The sequence below is a fragment of the Aptenodytes patagonicus genome, chromosome 10 (genome assembly GCF_965638725.1).
Source record: "Aptenodytes patagonicus chromosome 10, bAptPat1.pri.cur, whole genome shotgun sequence".
Taxonomy (NCBI): domain Eukaryota; kingdom Metazoa; phylum Chordata; class Aves; order Sphenisciformes; family Spheniscidae; genus Aptenodytes; species Aptenodytes patagonicus.
Genome location: NC_134958.1, coordinates 17,934,027 through 17,952,021, shown reverse-complemented (window position 1 = coordinate 17,952,021; position 17,995 = coordinate 17,934,027). Strand labels below are relative to the sequence as shown.

General features: G+C 35.9%; 1 protein-coding gene across 6 annotated transcripts in view; it reads right to left on the bottom strand.

Annotated features, from left to right (window-relative positions):
* ENTREP2 (endosomal transmembrane epsin interactor 2) overlaps nucleotides 1-17,995 on the bottom strand; it is a 162,380-nt gene that overhangs the window by 64,689 nt on the left and 79,696 nt on the right. Inside the window, exon 3 of one of the 6 annotated variants that reach the window (XM_076348329.1) lies at nucleotides 15,013-15,074. The exons of the other annotated variants lie outside the window; for them this stretch is intronic. The gene's annotated coding sequence lies outside the window, so the exon portion shown is untranslated. The remainder of the gene's footprint in view (nucleotides 1-15,012; nucleotides 15,075-17,995) is intronic. 6 annotated transcript variants of the gene reach the window in all.

Here is a 17,995-nt window from a genome sequence, read left to right as displayed (position 1 = left end):
GCAGAAGATCTGAAGAGCCATCCCAGGGAATAAGGAAGGGCAGAACCACATGAGACTCCCCTTTACACTCCCTCACAGGCAAGAAGAATCTGGCTTTAATTTGCATTACTGAAATTTTCAAATATAATAACATTAGCTTAAAAGAGAAACAATGCTCAGAGCAACAGTACTGAACGTCATCCTTCAAAAGAATAAGAATTAACCATTAGATTCTTCTGGGTTTTTTCCAGATACGAATTTTAGTAGTAAGACCTTTTGGTGAAATGATACAGTACAAAACAAAAACAGGACAGCCAAACACCTTTCGTTTCCTCCTTCTACTGAGTGAGGAAAGAACTGTTTAGGGTACAGAACACGGGAAATTATCAACAATTATGCAGCTTTTGCTGGTGGAGAATCACAAAACAAGAATTTTCATATAGATATAAAACAGAAGTAGAGTAATACACATTCAAGGACTAACCAGATTGCCAGCCACCAGTATTTATGAAGCTTATCTTTTTACTAAGTAAAACATGCACTGGCTTATTTCATTCCTTCAGCAGCAACAACAAAGAAAACAGAAGAGAGATGCCAGATCACACACAGTCCTGCTGTTCACTCTGCCCACCACACGTTCATGCTTCACTAACACAACTGCTTAATCTCCTCCCCTTTTGTGTTAACCTGTAAGCATAAAAAAGAACATAAAGCATTAAGATTAATATAGTGAAAGAAAAAAGATTATCATAATTCTATTCATGTTTCTTTGAATAATATATCTATATACATATTCCACATATTTATGCTTTTATGCATTTTTTTTCTAGAGTATTGCAAATGCTTTGAAGTGATTCCATTGTGTTTTGTTAAGATTTACTATCTAGATAAAGATTCATGTCTGAGGTAGGTACATTGCCTTTTGAGAGAAAGAAATTAAGCATATTGGGTTATTTCATACAGGGGTCACCTCTAGAGACTTCTTTGCTAGACCAAGTATCTATACAGGTCTTCATCTGACTGATCAGATCACTGAACAAAGCATAAATAAAAGACATGCAGGATCACAGAAGACTTTTTTTATGTCCTCCAGTAGAACGAACACCTCATTAATTCAAAGGTGAATTACTTTTGAAACAAAGAACAGGGGAAACTTTGTCTTTCAGTCTGTCGTTGTTTAACCCCAGTTGGCAACCAAGCGCCACACAGCTGCTCGCCCACCCTCCCCACCCTCTCCCCAGTGGGATGAGGGAGAGAATCAGAAGAGCAAAAGTAAGAAAACTCATGGGTTGAGATAAGAACAGTTAAATAATTGAAGAAATAATAATAATAATAATAATAATAATAATAATAATAATAATAATAATAATAATAATATTGTAACGAAAAGGAAAACAACAACAGAGAGAAAGAGAGGAACAAAACTCAGGAAAAATAAGTAATGCAATTGCTCACCGCCCACCAACCAATGCCCAGCCAGTTCCCAAGCAGCAGTCATCCCCTCTGGCCAACTCCCCCCAGTTTATGTACTGAGCACGACGTCCCGTGGGATGGAATGTCCCTTTGGGCAGTTTGGGTCAGCTGTCCTGGCTGTGCCCCCTCCCAGCTTCTTGTGCACCTCCAGCCTTCTCAGTCGGTAGAGCATGGGAAGCTGAAAAGTCCTTGACTAGTGTAAGCACTGCCTAGCAACAACTAAAACATTGGTGTGTTATCAATATTATTCTCATCCTAAATCCAAAACACAGCACTGTACCAGCTACCAGGAAGAAAATTAACTCTATCCCAGCTGAAACCAGGACAAGTAATTTCTGCGTCCTTAGAAAAGGGAATCATACATTGGGTATTCAGGATAACCTCTGCTTCTGAATTACTCGAATGATGCCAAGAAAGAGCACCCACCATACACAGATCTACAAATGGAAATACTACATTCTGGGATTCTAACAAGGAGGCAGTTAGCAACCTCTGGCCTAATGCTATCCATTCAACTATAATGAACATATGCACTCCTCTGTAAATTCTCTTTTGACGACCTCTCTGGCAAACAACCAGAGTTACTAGAAAGGATGATCCCAATCAAAAGAAAAAGGTTCATTTATCTACAAGTGCTCTGATAAGCCTTGATTATTTCTGCAGTATCAACCTCATGCAAAATATTTTGCAAAATACAAGGGATACTGTAGGATAGGCTTTAGCTAAAGAAAGCAAACTGAAATTTGGCAAGGAATTAACCCACTTAAATATTCCAGAAATTGGTTTTAATTGAATTACACATTTCTTAAAACTGTTTGAGTATAAATATGCAGAGTATATCAAGAATTAGTTTTTACCATTGCAGTCCCTACATGCACCTTAATAAAAGGCCACACCACACACATCTGCACAGAATGAAAAATCAGTTCTCACCATGCCTTTACAAGCGACAGCCTGTAATAGGGGACCTTCCATATTGAAAGGAAAAAAAAAAAATATTTAAGCCCTAACCCTAACAGGTTATGTTATCTTTCCACTATAAAGGAAGTTATCTGTAGTCCTACCTTTAGTAAGATTTGTAAACGTGCCTCTAAAAATAAATAAAGAGTACCATGGAAATCATTAAGACTAAGGAGGCCTGGATATACTGAAAATGTTTGAAAATACAGTGCAGTTATCACTTATTTCTCCTACTCTGACCACTGTTATTCCTTTTTCATGTTTCTGACACAATGCTATTTTTGATAACTCATTGAGAAGAAATAAAATATTTAAAGCCTAATTTGGAAAACTTATTCACTAGAATATACTAAAAATGAGGAAAGAACTTTTGCAAACATCACTTTCTAGCCATGTCACAGCAGAATTTTCTGCAATGTTCTCAACTTCAAGAGGACAGAAGTCTAAGAATGCATATGTATTTAATAAATAATATGAAAATACGTAAATATAATTGTTATTTTACAGACTGCATATGCCATCACAAGAACATTTGTCTTATCAATGTGTCCTGGTTTTGGCAGGGATAGAGTTAATTTCCTTTCTAGTAGCTGGTACAGCGTTTTGGATTTAGGATGAGAACAAAGTTGATAACACACCGATGTGTTAGTTGTTGCTAGGTAATGCTTACGCTAGCCAAGGACTTTTTAGTTTTCCATGCTCTACCGACTGAGCAGGCTGCAGCTGCACAAGAAGCTGGGAGGGGGCACGGCCAAACTGGCCAAAGGGACATTCCATCCCACGGGACGTCGTGCTCAGTACATAAACTGGAGAAAGCTGGCCGGGGGGCCCGCTGCTCGGGGACTGGCTGGGCATCGGTCGGCGGGTGGTGAGCAATTTACTGTGCATCACTTGCTTTGTGTATTATTATTATTATCATCATATTATTATAATTTTATTTCAATTATTAAACTGTTTTTATCTCAACCCACAGGTTTTTTCTCACTTGTGCTCTTCCAATTCTCTCCCCCATCCCACCGGGTGGGGGGGAGTGAGTGAGCGGCTGCGTGGTGCTCAGTTGCCAACTGAGATTAAACCACGACACAATGTCACAATTCCACCTTGTATTTTTCAGTCACCGTAATTTGAGCAATAAAACATGAAAAACTAATCTGAAAGACAGCTATATTCCCCAGAACTCACTCACTCGTTTGACACTAATACACAGCTTAAATCAATGTCAAAATGGTTGTTAATCATATTGCAAGAGAACAAAAACTGAAGATTATATTACTATTCAATAGTCAATACTTTCACAGTGCAATCTCTGTCAGGAAGGAAGAATTTCCAGCAGCAATACTAAAAAAGGCAGTTTGGCAAAATGGAGAAACACCCCACAAAAAGATCTAAAGTGCAACTATGAATATGCATTGCACTCGCATTTTATAAAACAATAATACAAACAAACAGCTATCTTCCTGGTATCTTGATTATTCCAATACTGGTCATTCATGACTTTTCAACAACAGAAATGAACTTAGTACTTTAATACCAAAAACCCTCACACAGATACGATAAGGACATATTTTTATTTGATTAAGTCTATGAAATGCACATTTGAATACGGCAAAGAGAACATTTAAAAACCACCATATTGCCTGACAGTCTGCAGCTGTATGAAACCTGCATCTACACTGGTGTCTGGTTGCTTCTGAGATATGAAGTGTTAATTTAAAAGTCATCTATAAGGTAGGGTCGTTCCCCACCAGATAAAGTAGTATGTGAGAGAATCCATTTGTATATCACCATAGAAATTGTTTCTGTTTTCCTTATTAGTTCCTTATTGTCCTGGACTCAAGAAAATAATTTTACTGACATCTCAATAAAGGGGGGGGGGGAATATGCTTTTCAGAACCATACACTGTTCTAATTTTCTTTCTTCTCCCTTCCCACCTCCTTGTAATTATATTCCAGCAAAATATTGCAGAAGCTCTAATACTTCCGTAACAAAGGTCATTTATGCCAACTTTATTCTCATTTGAGCAACTACTTCAGTTCTCAAAAAGCAGAAAGACGGAATATGATCTTTGTGAGAGATGGTTCTTGCATCGTAACAGAGCTTGATTAAAAGGCACTATGGTGCCTTAAATCTGCTGCAGTGACAAAAGAACTTCTGCCCACCTATACTACACCTGGATTTTGGGTAGAAGAGACTAAAAATGGCTTGCAATTTTTATGTTGCCGAAAGTTCACCATTAAAGCTAAACTTATAGAGTCTAAAAATGCTAACATAGGACATTTATGGTACCTTCTCTATTCTCATCAGTGACCTTATGACTGGTGGTTAAAAGGAAAGTAAAATGTCTCTTTAAAAACAATTAATATTAAAATGTTCAGTCATGGTCAAAAGCTTTTTTGTGATGATCACTACAGCTATACTTAAAATTACATTTGGAAGAAACCTTAACTTCTGAAGAACAATGTGGAAAAACAGTCCTAAAAATAAACCAGTTATTCTATGAGTACCGTAACAAATAAAGCCTAGTTTCCTATGAAGTTTTGTTTCAACCACATTTCTTACTCACACTGCATTCTTCTATGTTTTCTTACCACCTCTCCTCTTAAAGAGTCTCAAATTCCTTTTCCTTCTACCTTTCCATTGTCCAGCTATCTGCCACCATACAAGAAACACTGTGGGTCTGTGACCAGTTGCAAACTGCGTGTGCTGTCTGACCAACATGGGTGCAGTTGGCAGATCAGTTAGCCAACCAAATAGGAAAAAGTGTTCAAGTCATGCTACAGTCTTTCACTTAGAGGGTACACTCATTCAGGTTATATCCTCTACTCAGTTACCAATTTTATCTATACTTCAGGGATTTTTCTCTCTTTAAAACCTATACTCGTCTGTCAGATTTCATTGAAATTGTTCTGTTGGCTCAAATATTACTACGGAGAAACAGCAGACAAAGAAAGAGACTTTATAAATACTGTTTCTTTAGAAAAATACTGGAACACAGGTTTGTACACAGCAATTCAGAAGATCTGGGAATGTGGAAAGTCTGAAGATTCTAGGGCAAAGAGAGGTTGGTAGCCCTAAATCTACACTTCTATATCTGTGGAGAACCAGGTTTCTGTAAAAATGAATAATGCTTTGATTAGAGCATGTCTGCAAATTTATTTTAATGTATCATAAGCTTCTCTTACCCATAACTCTGGTTTAAAGCATTTTTTGGTCTGAAAATTGCTTTTGTCATAACATGGGACAATTGAAAAAAGCTGAAGGATAACGAACCTTTTCAATACAAGTATCTTCTTGCACGGCGAATACACACACAATGGCAGCTCTCAGATGTCCGTCTCCTATGAAAACTTTGAGATTCCTTATTTCTCATAATGTAACATTTTTGGCTGTAAGGAAGTTTCTACTTGAATAGTGATACAGTACAAAATCATGTATGATTACAGATCAACATATTTTGCCATTTTATTGTGTTCAAAATATAGTTCTTTTTAAGGCAATTTTTAAGAATAGTAGAGAGTATGGCTAAAGCAATCTGAGAACTAGCACCTTTTAGAAAATTATTAGTATTCTCAGCAAGATTATTTGTGAACGTTTTTCCCGCACGTTTCTTAAATGCAGATACAACCATACACCTGCCTTCAGAATGTCCCAAAGTAGATGATCTTAATTTTATGGATACTACCCAAAAAAAAAAAAAAAAAATCAAAGGGATTTACAGAACCTGATGTATTATCTCCCTCCATTCTTTTTCATCACTTTCATTTTTGTCTCTCAATATCGCTTTTTTTCCCCACAATTGGCCTCAAGTAATTTCTTCTCTTTTGTTTTTGCCATAATCTTTAGACTTCCTTTCATCTTGTTTCCCAAGGGCACAGTTAAAACTGTATTACCTGCAAAACTGAAATCTTTAATCCTTGAGATAGTTGACTCAAACCACCTTTTTGCCCTTACTCTGACTGTGTCTTTCATAATTTATTCTTGAATTGTTAGGAGGAAAAAAGGGGAGAAATAAAAGAACAACCAACTCTAGCATACACTGCAGTTTGTGACTTGCAACAGAAGACGTTAACATTTCACATTTTCTGTCAACTTACAGCTTTCTACCAAAAAGTAATATTCCTTGAAGTTGTACATCAAAGCAAAAAACATACTAGAGAAGCTATAGTGTGCTAGTACTACTCTAAAGAAGTAAGTTGAGGAGAGACAGTTTCTTATGCAAAAGAAGAAAAATTTAATAATGAGAGAACTTCAAATTCCATTACAATGATAATTCAGTACCATCCACGTTCTTCAAAAAAAAAAAGTTAAAACTGCTAGTAAAATACATATCTAGGGAATCCTGACTGCAGAATTAATACTTGCAAAGATATGGCCCTCATGATGTCTGAATGTTAAATTTTTAATTAAATGCATCATATTATAATCAAAATATAAACTAACAGACATTATTAAATTTCTATAACCAGGAAATACTCCAAAAAGGTCCATGCTAACTGTAAGTATATCAAAGCATTATGTAAGTGCTAATGCATTCCTCTACATTGCTATGTAATCTTTTCAATTAATACTGCTAATATACCAAAAATTCTGCTCATGAATTTTAGAAATAAATTTGCCAAATATGAAACTGGTCAAAGCTTTCATTTCAAGATCAAATAAGTCATTGAAAGTGTGGACTATGCATCTGACATGACAATACGTAATTAAGACTGAAGGAGCAAAATTCTTAAAAAAACCTGTAAGATTATGACCAATATGTGGCGTTTGCACACCCATACAGCGCATAATCATGTATTACAACCATTCAAGGCCAAAAATTTTGTGCCTAATGAATATCTATATTACAGTTCATTAACAGGCCCTTCTTTTTGTTCCATATTTGCACAAAGACTATACTATATTGTTTCCTTTCAAGCAAGAAATCAAAGAGGTTTCCTTTCAAGCAAGAAATCAAATTCACCTCCAACAAAAAAATGGAGGTGAAGGGTGTATACAGAAAATTCTTCCTGAACTCTTAACTACCGGTAAGTAACTCTGGTTTCTTCTCCATGTTCTTAATATTCACTTCCTGGGTAATTCTAAATACTATCCATGTTATTAATATCCACTTTCTGGATAATTATAAATACTATCCTCCTCTATTACCACGAATTACCCAGAGATGATTATCAGTGCCCTCCAAGTGAAATGAATCACAGGACAATTCCACCAACAGAAGCCTAATCCCCACAGCTCTCTGTAAAGATTGTGCTAGATAAAAATCTCAACGGCATCTCAAATGACAATTTTCTGTGGGTGTCAAGGATGAAGGCTTTTGTCAGTAACAATACTGATACACACTGAGACCCAGCACAGCTAACACTGCACACTGGATGAGTATCTACTCAGTGGTCTCATACCAGGACTTGACACGGTCCAAAATTAATTGATGCTTTTAAGGAGAGAGGAGCACCCCTAAATCTTTCAGCTAGGGATGTAACAAGTTAGTGTGCACTTTGGAAGTGCTAACTCCCATGCAGGTAGAGTAATGTTGTTCTGATAACCAATGCCTGAAGCAACGCTTCAAAACTGTAGGCATGAAGTTTAGATAAAAAAATGGTTAAACTAGCTTCCTTACAACAGGTTCCATGATCTCATTATGAGCTGTCCCAAAAAATACTTCCCTTGTTCTAAAACTTGCCATTTCATTTGGTGCCACTTTTAATTATGCCCTATTGACCTTTTCCAGGCCAGTAATGCCTTTTGGATTTGGATCTGTCTTATTCAAGACAGAGAGTCATCATACCTATCACTATTCCTGTCACCTTTCTTTTACACTTCTCCAATGAGATAACTGGAACTACACTCAGCATTCAATACGTGGGTTTAAACTGTGACATACATAACAAGATATTATGGCTTGTTCTGTATTTCTTTCCTAATAACACCTAGCATTTTATGTGTGTTACTTCTCCGTAATTGAGTATTGTATTGAACTTCTCCATCATACAGCATTTATCATAATTCAACTTTTAAGTCCTCCTCTGTAGCATTTACCCCACTAGCAATAAGTCATACACAGGATACCTAGTACATATATTTCTGATATAGCAACATTCAGGTACAAAGCAATGCTGGAAGGAAGTAACGGCAGAGGAACAAACAGATTTCACAGGGTAGCATGTCTGTCTCCTAACGACCAGCTGTTTGGCCCCAGGCAAGCTACTTCAACTGAATGCCTTCATAGATGTGAAGTGAGAACTTTGAGACCGTATAACTTCATAAGGACCTTCATGCATGTGACTGTATTAACTATTTGCAAAAAGTATGAATCGAGCATTTATGTACCAGAATACATAAATCAAGAGCTCCTTCAGATTTCTACAGGTCCAGCCTTGTGAGCTTCAGCTCAGTGAGCTTCAAAAGTTTCTTTTGGCGACATGTTGAATCTTACTGTACCGCTTCTTATGGGCAAACACCCATTTGTTTTGCTGACTAAAGCACATATAGAGCATTTTTCTGCTACAAAGCCCCTTAAAGTGTTTGAAGAAAAAGTTTCAATGATGAATAAGCCATTCCAGAACGAGCCATCTTCCCAGGTGTAGTTTGCACCTTCGCTTTGAACTGAATGTCAAAATACAACACAACCTCACATCAAACGCAACTGTGTGAAAGCTGACTCACTGAAAACTTTAGCCATAAGCAATTATATCAAATACATAGCATCCTTATGTTTTCAGAACCTGATACCATGGGGGTGCACGTACCTTTATGCCTGCTATATGGAAGAAAATAGGCAAACGTGTAAAACAAAATAACTGCTGCATATGAATAAATCAGGAGCACAGTAAAAAGGAACAGCATACATTAAATATGGTTTGAAGAATGACTTACTACTACAAAGAGGAAGAAGTCTCTATATGCAAAGTAATTAAAGTCCTCCAAAAGTGATGTAAATATTGTATCAGATGAAACAATATTTGTAAAAGCAAGCTTTTATTTAATTCCTCACACTTTCATTTTGGAGATATATACAAAACAGGATTTTCTTTTCATTGCTGGCATTTCAATCACTACTTCCCCTCATGGCTTTCAGTGGTTTGATAGTCAAGACACTAACAGTTAGCAAATGTTACCTTCTGTGCTGATGAAACATATTACTCAACACTGCTGTGTAGTGTACTTTGAGAAAAATCAGGAATTGACATGTTAAGCTTGCTTCTGCAAACCTGCCAATCCTCTGTACTTGTAATACTGCATCTATGTGTTTCTTCCCGTTAATTCCTGTCTTGTAGTTCTCTGAAAGGTCGTAAACTCATCCTTGAATGAACTTTTTTTTTTTTTACATTATTGAAATATTTTGTAGAAAGCAAGTTTTTTGAGATACTGTAGTTTGACATTAGGTATTACAGACTTTTTTCCAACCACACTAAATATGTATGCATATATTTAATGTGGTTTAAGATATATACATTTTAATACACACATTTATGATTTGTGAAGCAGCACGAATAGCCAGAGGTAAATGTGCTTGTCTCTGTAAACTACTGTATAAGTAGATTAAAAACTTGCAGCATGGTATTTTGCTCACAAAGCTTTGGCTTACATGGTCTACACATAGTAACATTTATTATTGTTTATTCTACAGAATTTATGGTTTCCCTGACAGAGGTGCAGAAGGACACAACCAGAAGCAAAAATGAAAATTTATGAGCACCAAGCATCATGAAGCGGTGAGATCAGCAACTGTGCCAGTACTAAGTTAATGCAAGATTATCTGGGGTACAGACACAAGCTACCTGTTGGATCAGCCAGATGCTGAATTTAATATGAAGATTTCTGACTTTTCTGTGAAGTCATCTTCTCCACAATAAACACATGTGCATTCTCTTTCCCTGCAATGCAGACAAGCAGCTCATCTCAGTTCACCAAGGGATAAATAACATTTTTATGGCTAATACCGCGCTCATGGGAAATGTATGTGAGCAGTCGAAGCACTGTACATTCATACCTTATCTTATTTCAGACTAACACTTCTTTCACACCTCTAATAATAAGCATGATGAAGTTTTAAGATCTGTTATACTGAGTAACAGATAATAGTCTGTATATACACTCTCTTCCAACGGTCCCTTCGAAAGCTTTGCAGAAACTCAAAAATTTATCAACATATAACCCTAAGAATAGGGTTACAATAATTTAAATTATTACTATTATTATCTTAATGATCTAATTGATATTTTTATATTTCAATATCTCTGATCCAATTCTTTTCTGTATTCTCAAATCATTCATTCATGAAAAAAGAGTTCAGAATAAATACACTCAAATTTTGCCTGCTTCTGTAATCAGAAATCTAAGATGGAGGGAAAAAAAAACCCAACCAAAAGCGCCTCTTAAATCACAGAATCCATAGACTAAAAGACTTGATGAGCAGTGTCTCTTGCATCTGTTCAGCATGGTGCCATGTACATTAAGAAGCACCTGTGTTGATTCAAGCCTGAGGTGGAGCCTGTCCCAGATGAGCTTCCTCCTACTGAGCAACTGGGCTTACTCAAGAGAGGGAAGATTGCTGGGACTGCAAGATGTGGGCCAGAGGGACTCTGCACAGAGCAGAGCTCGAGGAGCAGGCAAAGCAGGCAGTAACAGGCAGACTGCACAGAGGAGAGACGAAACCGTCTTAGGAACCTGACAGAAAGAAACAGAGCGGTGTGCTGCCACTCAGAAAATTACTGAGGAAAGCAAACTAGAAAGGATGCCCCACAAAGCTACCTGGATTCTGAGAAGATTCATATAAAAATCCTTTAAAAATGTCTATCCTCTCTTCTCTAGTTCCATTATAAAAGGTAACTATTATCGTTTTTATTCCAAGAAAAACTGGCTTTAAAAACATATTGATCTTCTCTACCCAGTTCACTATAGTAGAATGCCTAGACAGCTCTACCTCAAATCCCTGGCCTACACCAAGTCCTACACCACGAACAAAGTGCAGCTCTTCAACTAAGTAAAAAGAAGCACAAGCAACTAGTAATAGTGGGAAGCCAAAACTAGACACATTTAGACTAAGATATTGATTTTTAGTAAGTTTTATTATCCATTGGAATACTGTATTTATGAGCATGATTGAGTGTTCATCACAAAGGCAACACTAGATAGCATTTTTTGAAATATTTTAAAAAATATTTTGGACTGTATGCCACAACTCCAAAGGAAGTTTTGCAGTTCATGATCAAGGTTGTTTGTGCTATTATTTTAAGAGGTCATAGTACGTGATTTTATTGATCCCTTCTGCTCTTGTAATTTATTCAGCTATAAAGTATACAACACAAAAGTATCGGAAGATAAAACTCAAACTTCATTTAATTACAGATTATAGAATTAAATAAACTCACATTTAATTTTAAACTGACCCCATCTAAAAAACTTACTATACAGAAATGGCAATCAAACCAACACTGTTAACTAATGGTTTGCAGGTGCACAAGAAACAAGAAAATTCAGCTTCCCATTATTTGCCTCATAATAGTGATTCTTTTGTTTCATGATTCAATTATATCAATTTCAAAATTATTTCTCAACACTTGCCAAGAAGAGACTGATAATGAAAAAGTGTTGGCATTTCAGATCTGTTTAATTCAGCATTCCATGTCCTTTGCCTAAATTAAAATAAAGGTTTAAACAAAAATATTTTCTCTAGGTCTAAAGCCATGTTCTATATTAAATAGGCAGAAATATTCCCTGCTGTGTGGCACAGCATCAGGTTAAAGATTTTAATGCTTTTATGTCAAGAACCATAAATTATATTCTGTTTTATCCTAAAATATATAAAACCATTCAATTCCAGTCATTATTAAATTAAATTACATTTCCTCCAGATAAAATTTCTTTTGACTAGGTCTAATGAGGCTATTTAACTTTTTAAGAGAAAGCTGAAACCTTGGTATACATACTAAAATACATGTAACTATTTCTAATTTCAAAGCTAAATATTTCAGATGAAAACTTCTAAAATTAAACTTGGTGTACATGATTTTATTGACCATGTTATGGTCCTATTAACTTGTTTTCATTCAAATAGATCTTGTAATTTAATTAATTTATTACTAGTTGCTTGGTTGTATCTTCATTTCTATATTTCTGTATAAAAAATTTCTGTGGAAAAACCTAACTAGAACTTCAAAAATTATGCTATTTGAGATTATAATGAATGCTACTGGTTTTAATTTACAAGAAAAAATTATGCCTCTCTCCTACTCTATTTTATTTATTGTTAGAGTAGCAATCAGCTTTGACCAGAGTCAGCAAGTCATATCTTCAAAACAATTATCTGAAAGCCGTTGACAAGAGCACAGTGCACAACAGAAAGGGGCACTGTGTGTTTCCAGTAGGATTTGCCTTACAAAGAACAACATCTATTTAAAGACCAGAAGAACTAGTTTAGTTTCCTCCTGTATCATTGTGTAGTAAATAACAACAATAATAATGAAGTTGGTAATGGTTCCCAGGCTTTTCAAGAACCCTGGAATCCAAAACACGACCTTGTCTCCGTATACAGGAGTACAGAGTGACAGATAAAGGGAAAGATCTATTTATATCAAAACAAATCTCCTCTAATATCTCATAATAAGAGTATTCCATTCAATACCTTCAAGAAATTTGCTGTCAGTAAAGGCAATTTGCATAGGTGGAAATTCTGATGGCCATACAGATTATTTCCTCAAGTGTGATCAGATTAAAGGACTGCAACGCAACAGTGAGTTTAGCATTGTCATATTCTACATACAACAATATGTGTTTGTTATTTCTGTAATGCTATATTACAGCAGTATCAATTTACAGTTGATTTTAATATTTTTTAGGGAAGTGTAACAGAGGGCCTGATTTAGTAATAAAGCCCTCGTGCTCTCAACTCAGAAACATTGAGTAGAAATTTGTCAAAACTAAATACTTCAGCATCTATTAATTTTCTGCTATTTTGATTCTAATTAACACTTTTAACATCTGTACCTTTCTGAAGTGTGTTAAAAGGAACAAAGAGTAATTCTAGGAAGCTTGGTAACCAAAGCATTTTTCCCCTGAAGCATAAACAAAAGCTACTATACAGAATCTTACAGCTCATGGAGTACTTGAGCTGTAATTTCAGAATGAAGCACCGGATAACTTTCAGTCCTATTTGAAAATTAAAAGCTTAGTCCAAACAGATAATTTTATTAGTTGCTCTGCCAGTTATATCATCTCCCTACCATTCTTAGAAGGGCAGCAAACACTTCTTGATCTAGATCTGCAGTAATTAATTTTGATATCTAAAAGCTTTTCAGCCTGTTTCAAACCCTTTTCATACCCTAACAATAATCCATTCCTCTCTTGTCCCCCCCTTTCTCCCCCACCCCAGCGTACAGCAACAGAAGTTAACTTGCAGGTTTCAGGCATATTTGCTTCTATTTTTCCATTCTTTGCTAAGGTGCTGATCACAGCAACAGCTGAAGAAATTCTGACAAAGCAAAAAGTAAAAGGATTTTGCAGCCACACTGCAACGGGATCCTTTCCAAAAGGGAGCCCTATACTCTCTGCACTGCTTTGGCATCCATTTGCTACGTGAGGATGAACATGTATCAGGCAAAGACATTACCACTGCTTTATGCAAATTCATACTAAAAGTCTTACCATTTGCTTTCAAGACCTTTGCAGCAAAGGTTCCTAAAATGAACAGATTTTGTGTCTGCTAGAAACCTTGGGCCTATAAGGTGTTTGATTGTGTCAATCTATTCCATGAGTGAGAAACGCACCCCTTTGCCCCCTCAGTGTTTACATGCTGAAACTGGTTCCCTCAAATTCTCTAAGATTCTGCATGTTGACCCTCGCTACAAAGTATCCAAACTTTCAGGGCTTCCAATAAATATACAAATATATAAAACATACATAAATATAAAATAACAAATTATATTGTAAAATATAAATTATATAACTACATCATACATATTGTATATACAATATATTGTATTTTACTATTAAATATATTTAAAACTTAAAATAGACAATATGACGTACTACTTTTCACATTCACTTATTTGAAGAGTGCATTTTATACTTATCTTAACATCAGTGGCCCACAGGCTACTACTATATAAAAGAGGAACAAGAAGAGGAGATTTACTTTTTTGCAGATAAAATTCAAGCTATCTCTTCAAGTACTGAAGTAATGCAACACACTTCCAACAGCAATTTTAACAAAGCAAAGTTTGCTGGTAATGATTTTACAGCAAAGAACAAGTTTCACTTTTGTCAAATAATCTATTAAAAGGGCAAGGGGGAGTAACAGCTGGTACACTACAGAACCTCATACAAAGTTTGCTACATGAAAATAAGCACTCAAAAGAAACTTTCAATGATCTGCAGTTAATATTGCAACAAAATCAATCAGATAATCTTTACTATATGCACAGGCAGTCAACGGAAGTCCTTTTGACAAAAAATTGTTTTATATAGTAGTTTATATTGTCTAATTTTTACCACTGACATTTCCATTTATACCCCAGTGCCTCCCTAAATAGAAAATCCATGCACGTGAAATCTAACTTAAAATATTATTTTGAAAGAGAAAGAAAGCAAACAGCACTAACCTATTTTAATGCCACTCAAAATGTTGTCAATTTGAAATGCTTCAAAAATGACTGCTGCAGCTCTACAATCAGGTGGAAAAAGCAGAGTTTATATCCAGTGTGATCATAAACACTTCAAACATAAATGCTTTCCTGAATAGAATTTTGACCACATAAGCCTGATTTAAAACTTGCAACTACCTCAGCCATACCAGTTTAATTTTTCTTCCAACATATTCTCTGAGGAAGTAAAAATTGAAACTTTTTAAAATTACCTAATAAAATACTATTTCTCAAAACTGTTCCATGACAATGGCAGAACATGGTTAGGTTAGGAAAGAAGACATTTTTCTAAATTAGTTTTGTATATAACAAAGCAATCCATATTTAAACAAAACAGACAGCTAAATCAGTAATTAGAAATTAATATATTTTAAAAAAAAGTGTGAGTAGTCTAGTAACTTTAAAATAAATCTACATAAGACTGAATATATAATTCATAGCAACTGCATTAATAGGGTCCTCCATATATACAATATATTACTTTTTGCAAGTGTTACATTGCTTGAAGGATTCACCTCCGTGGAAGTGTCAGTGAAATGCTACTCCATATAAATTAACCTTCTGTAACATCTGTAGCAGAATACCCTGAGGAAATAAAAGCTCATGTTGTCCTGCTGACAAGGACAGGCATCAAAAGGCTAGGCAAGCAGCCCTTCCTGGCAGCAGCATAATTAGAGAGAAGCAGGTTGTAAAGGTCAGATACACAGATATTTTGCATCTGCCTTTCCCAAAATACTAATAGCAATTAACTACTCATGCGCAATTATTCTTATTAATGAACAATTGTGTGGTCTCTCTGAAAGCTATCACACCAGAATACTTTTACTTTCATCATTAAGGAAGAAGGCTTCTGTCAGGTAAGCAAGGTCAGCAAGCCATGACTGCCAAATTTTATCAACAGTACATCAGCATTTTCAGCACCAGTTTGTGAGGCAAGGCTTCAATGTGGACAGCGGGTTTTCCAAATTCGATTCTAATGTAACCTCATTATAGCTTTGGCCGTTTAAAGAAAAATTGCACACACATCTCTGTGGAAGACTCACAAGAATAATTCGATGGACATCCATCAAGACATGAACTTTAAAATTTCTAAGCCCTTCACTCATATATTTGAGGTAGAACTGAATCCATAAGGTTGTGCGAGATTTTATAGCATCTGTAGTAAGGAAACCCAACCACTTGATCACAGGCATGTCTAACTCAGGATCTAAACTGTGATTCACCTGGCAAACAAATCCCACTGAAATTAAAGTATTTTTCTTCAACAAGCACAGAATAATTAGGTTCTCTTTGGATAATGGTGCATTTCCTTCCATCTGTTGCACAAGCAAAACTGAAATCACATGAGTTTTGATTGTACAAAGAATGAGGTATCCACCCCCAACCCCATCACCCTCCCCAAAATACTTTGTATAAGTTCTTGCAAATTTTTATTTTACTTTTAAATAAAAACATTTCAAACACAATTCATCTCATCTAAAATAAATTTCTGAAGTTATTGTTTCCTCACCATTCTACATCAAAATATAAAAGTTTAACAAATACTTTCCATGCTGCCCAACTAACCAGCTCCAGTGATACCATACAGATGCAGCTTTACTCCAGTTATCCAAATCAGAGGATGAAAAACAGTCACCAGTTTTGCCTTTACATACATGGATAAAACAAACACATCAAATTATAATTTTCTTTTCCTAGATTAGAAGCAGACTTTAATTTTTTATGTTATTATAGCATATACTGTTTACAATGGAAGAAAATCCTATACCAGGAGGACATGGGAAATGACATGAATAACATATTTCTATTTACCGGTTCTGAAGAACAGTTCAATGAAAAGCTGATGACCATTAAAAAGGACCTGATCAGCAGAGGGACGGTCTACGCTGACTAAGAGCCGCAGCGCAGCATCAAATTGCCAGCTCTCCCTCCCAGGCTTCCTTTCCTACATGACTCAGCAGTGTGTGCAGAATGATTTCTCATTTCTCCACTGTGACACTAGGACCACTCCAACTCTCTAGACTCCAGGAGTGGCCTGTCCAACACAGGGGGTTTTCTCACCTTCCCAAGGTAAGCTCTAACCAACATGTTTTGCTCTACAAACCCTAATGGAGGGGACTGGCTATAATGTTGATTACACAAGGCTGTTTCCTACTGGCAACAATACCCCATAGCTGCTCACTGAGCCCTATCAACAAGAGTTCACACACCTCCCTTCCCCTCCCGCACAATCCCTGTCATATACTGCGCTGCAGACGTGTTTGCGCATCTGTGTGAATGTGCATATACATTTCTTTAGCTCTGTGCATAAGTTAAGTTTCTGCTCCTCCATTCTGTCCATATACAAGTGAAAATTTATCAGGGTAAGGGGAACAACAAAAGGGGGAGGGCAGACAGACTGCCTATATTATGTATCTCTAATTCTTTTGCCACTTTAGTATTAGAGAAAGTATACAATGTCTTGAGCCATTCCATATAGGTCCTTTTTATTGTTGTATCCACTTTTACATGCAAGGACCATTCTTGCAAAAAGTAGTCAGGTTTTTGCTGTTTTCTCTACTGTCTGAAAAAGTACCGGAAAAAAACCAGTATATGTTTTCCTATTGCAAATAAAGCTCCATTAACAAGAAGCAAATGTGTTGTTTTTCCAATCAAATGCAAATACTGATTCTCTACCGTGGTTCTTATGCATACAGCAGATTAACATATACTATCCTGTATTTCCAACTTTTCTAGTACTAGGTCAGAAAGCATGAACATTTTCCTACCAATTCCTGATAGTTGTCACTAATTTGTATTAAAAAGCAAATCCCTACATACATAAAATGCTGATACGACTATAGACATTATAATATGAATGCAAAACAAGCAGATACAGTATAACTTTTAAAAATTTTAGTAGTGGATATTACAATAAAGCTTTTTTTGGAAATCATATGGC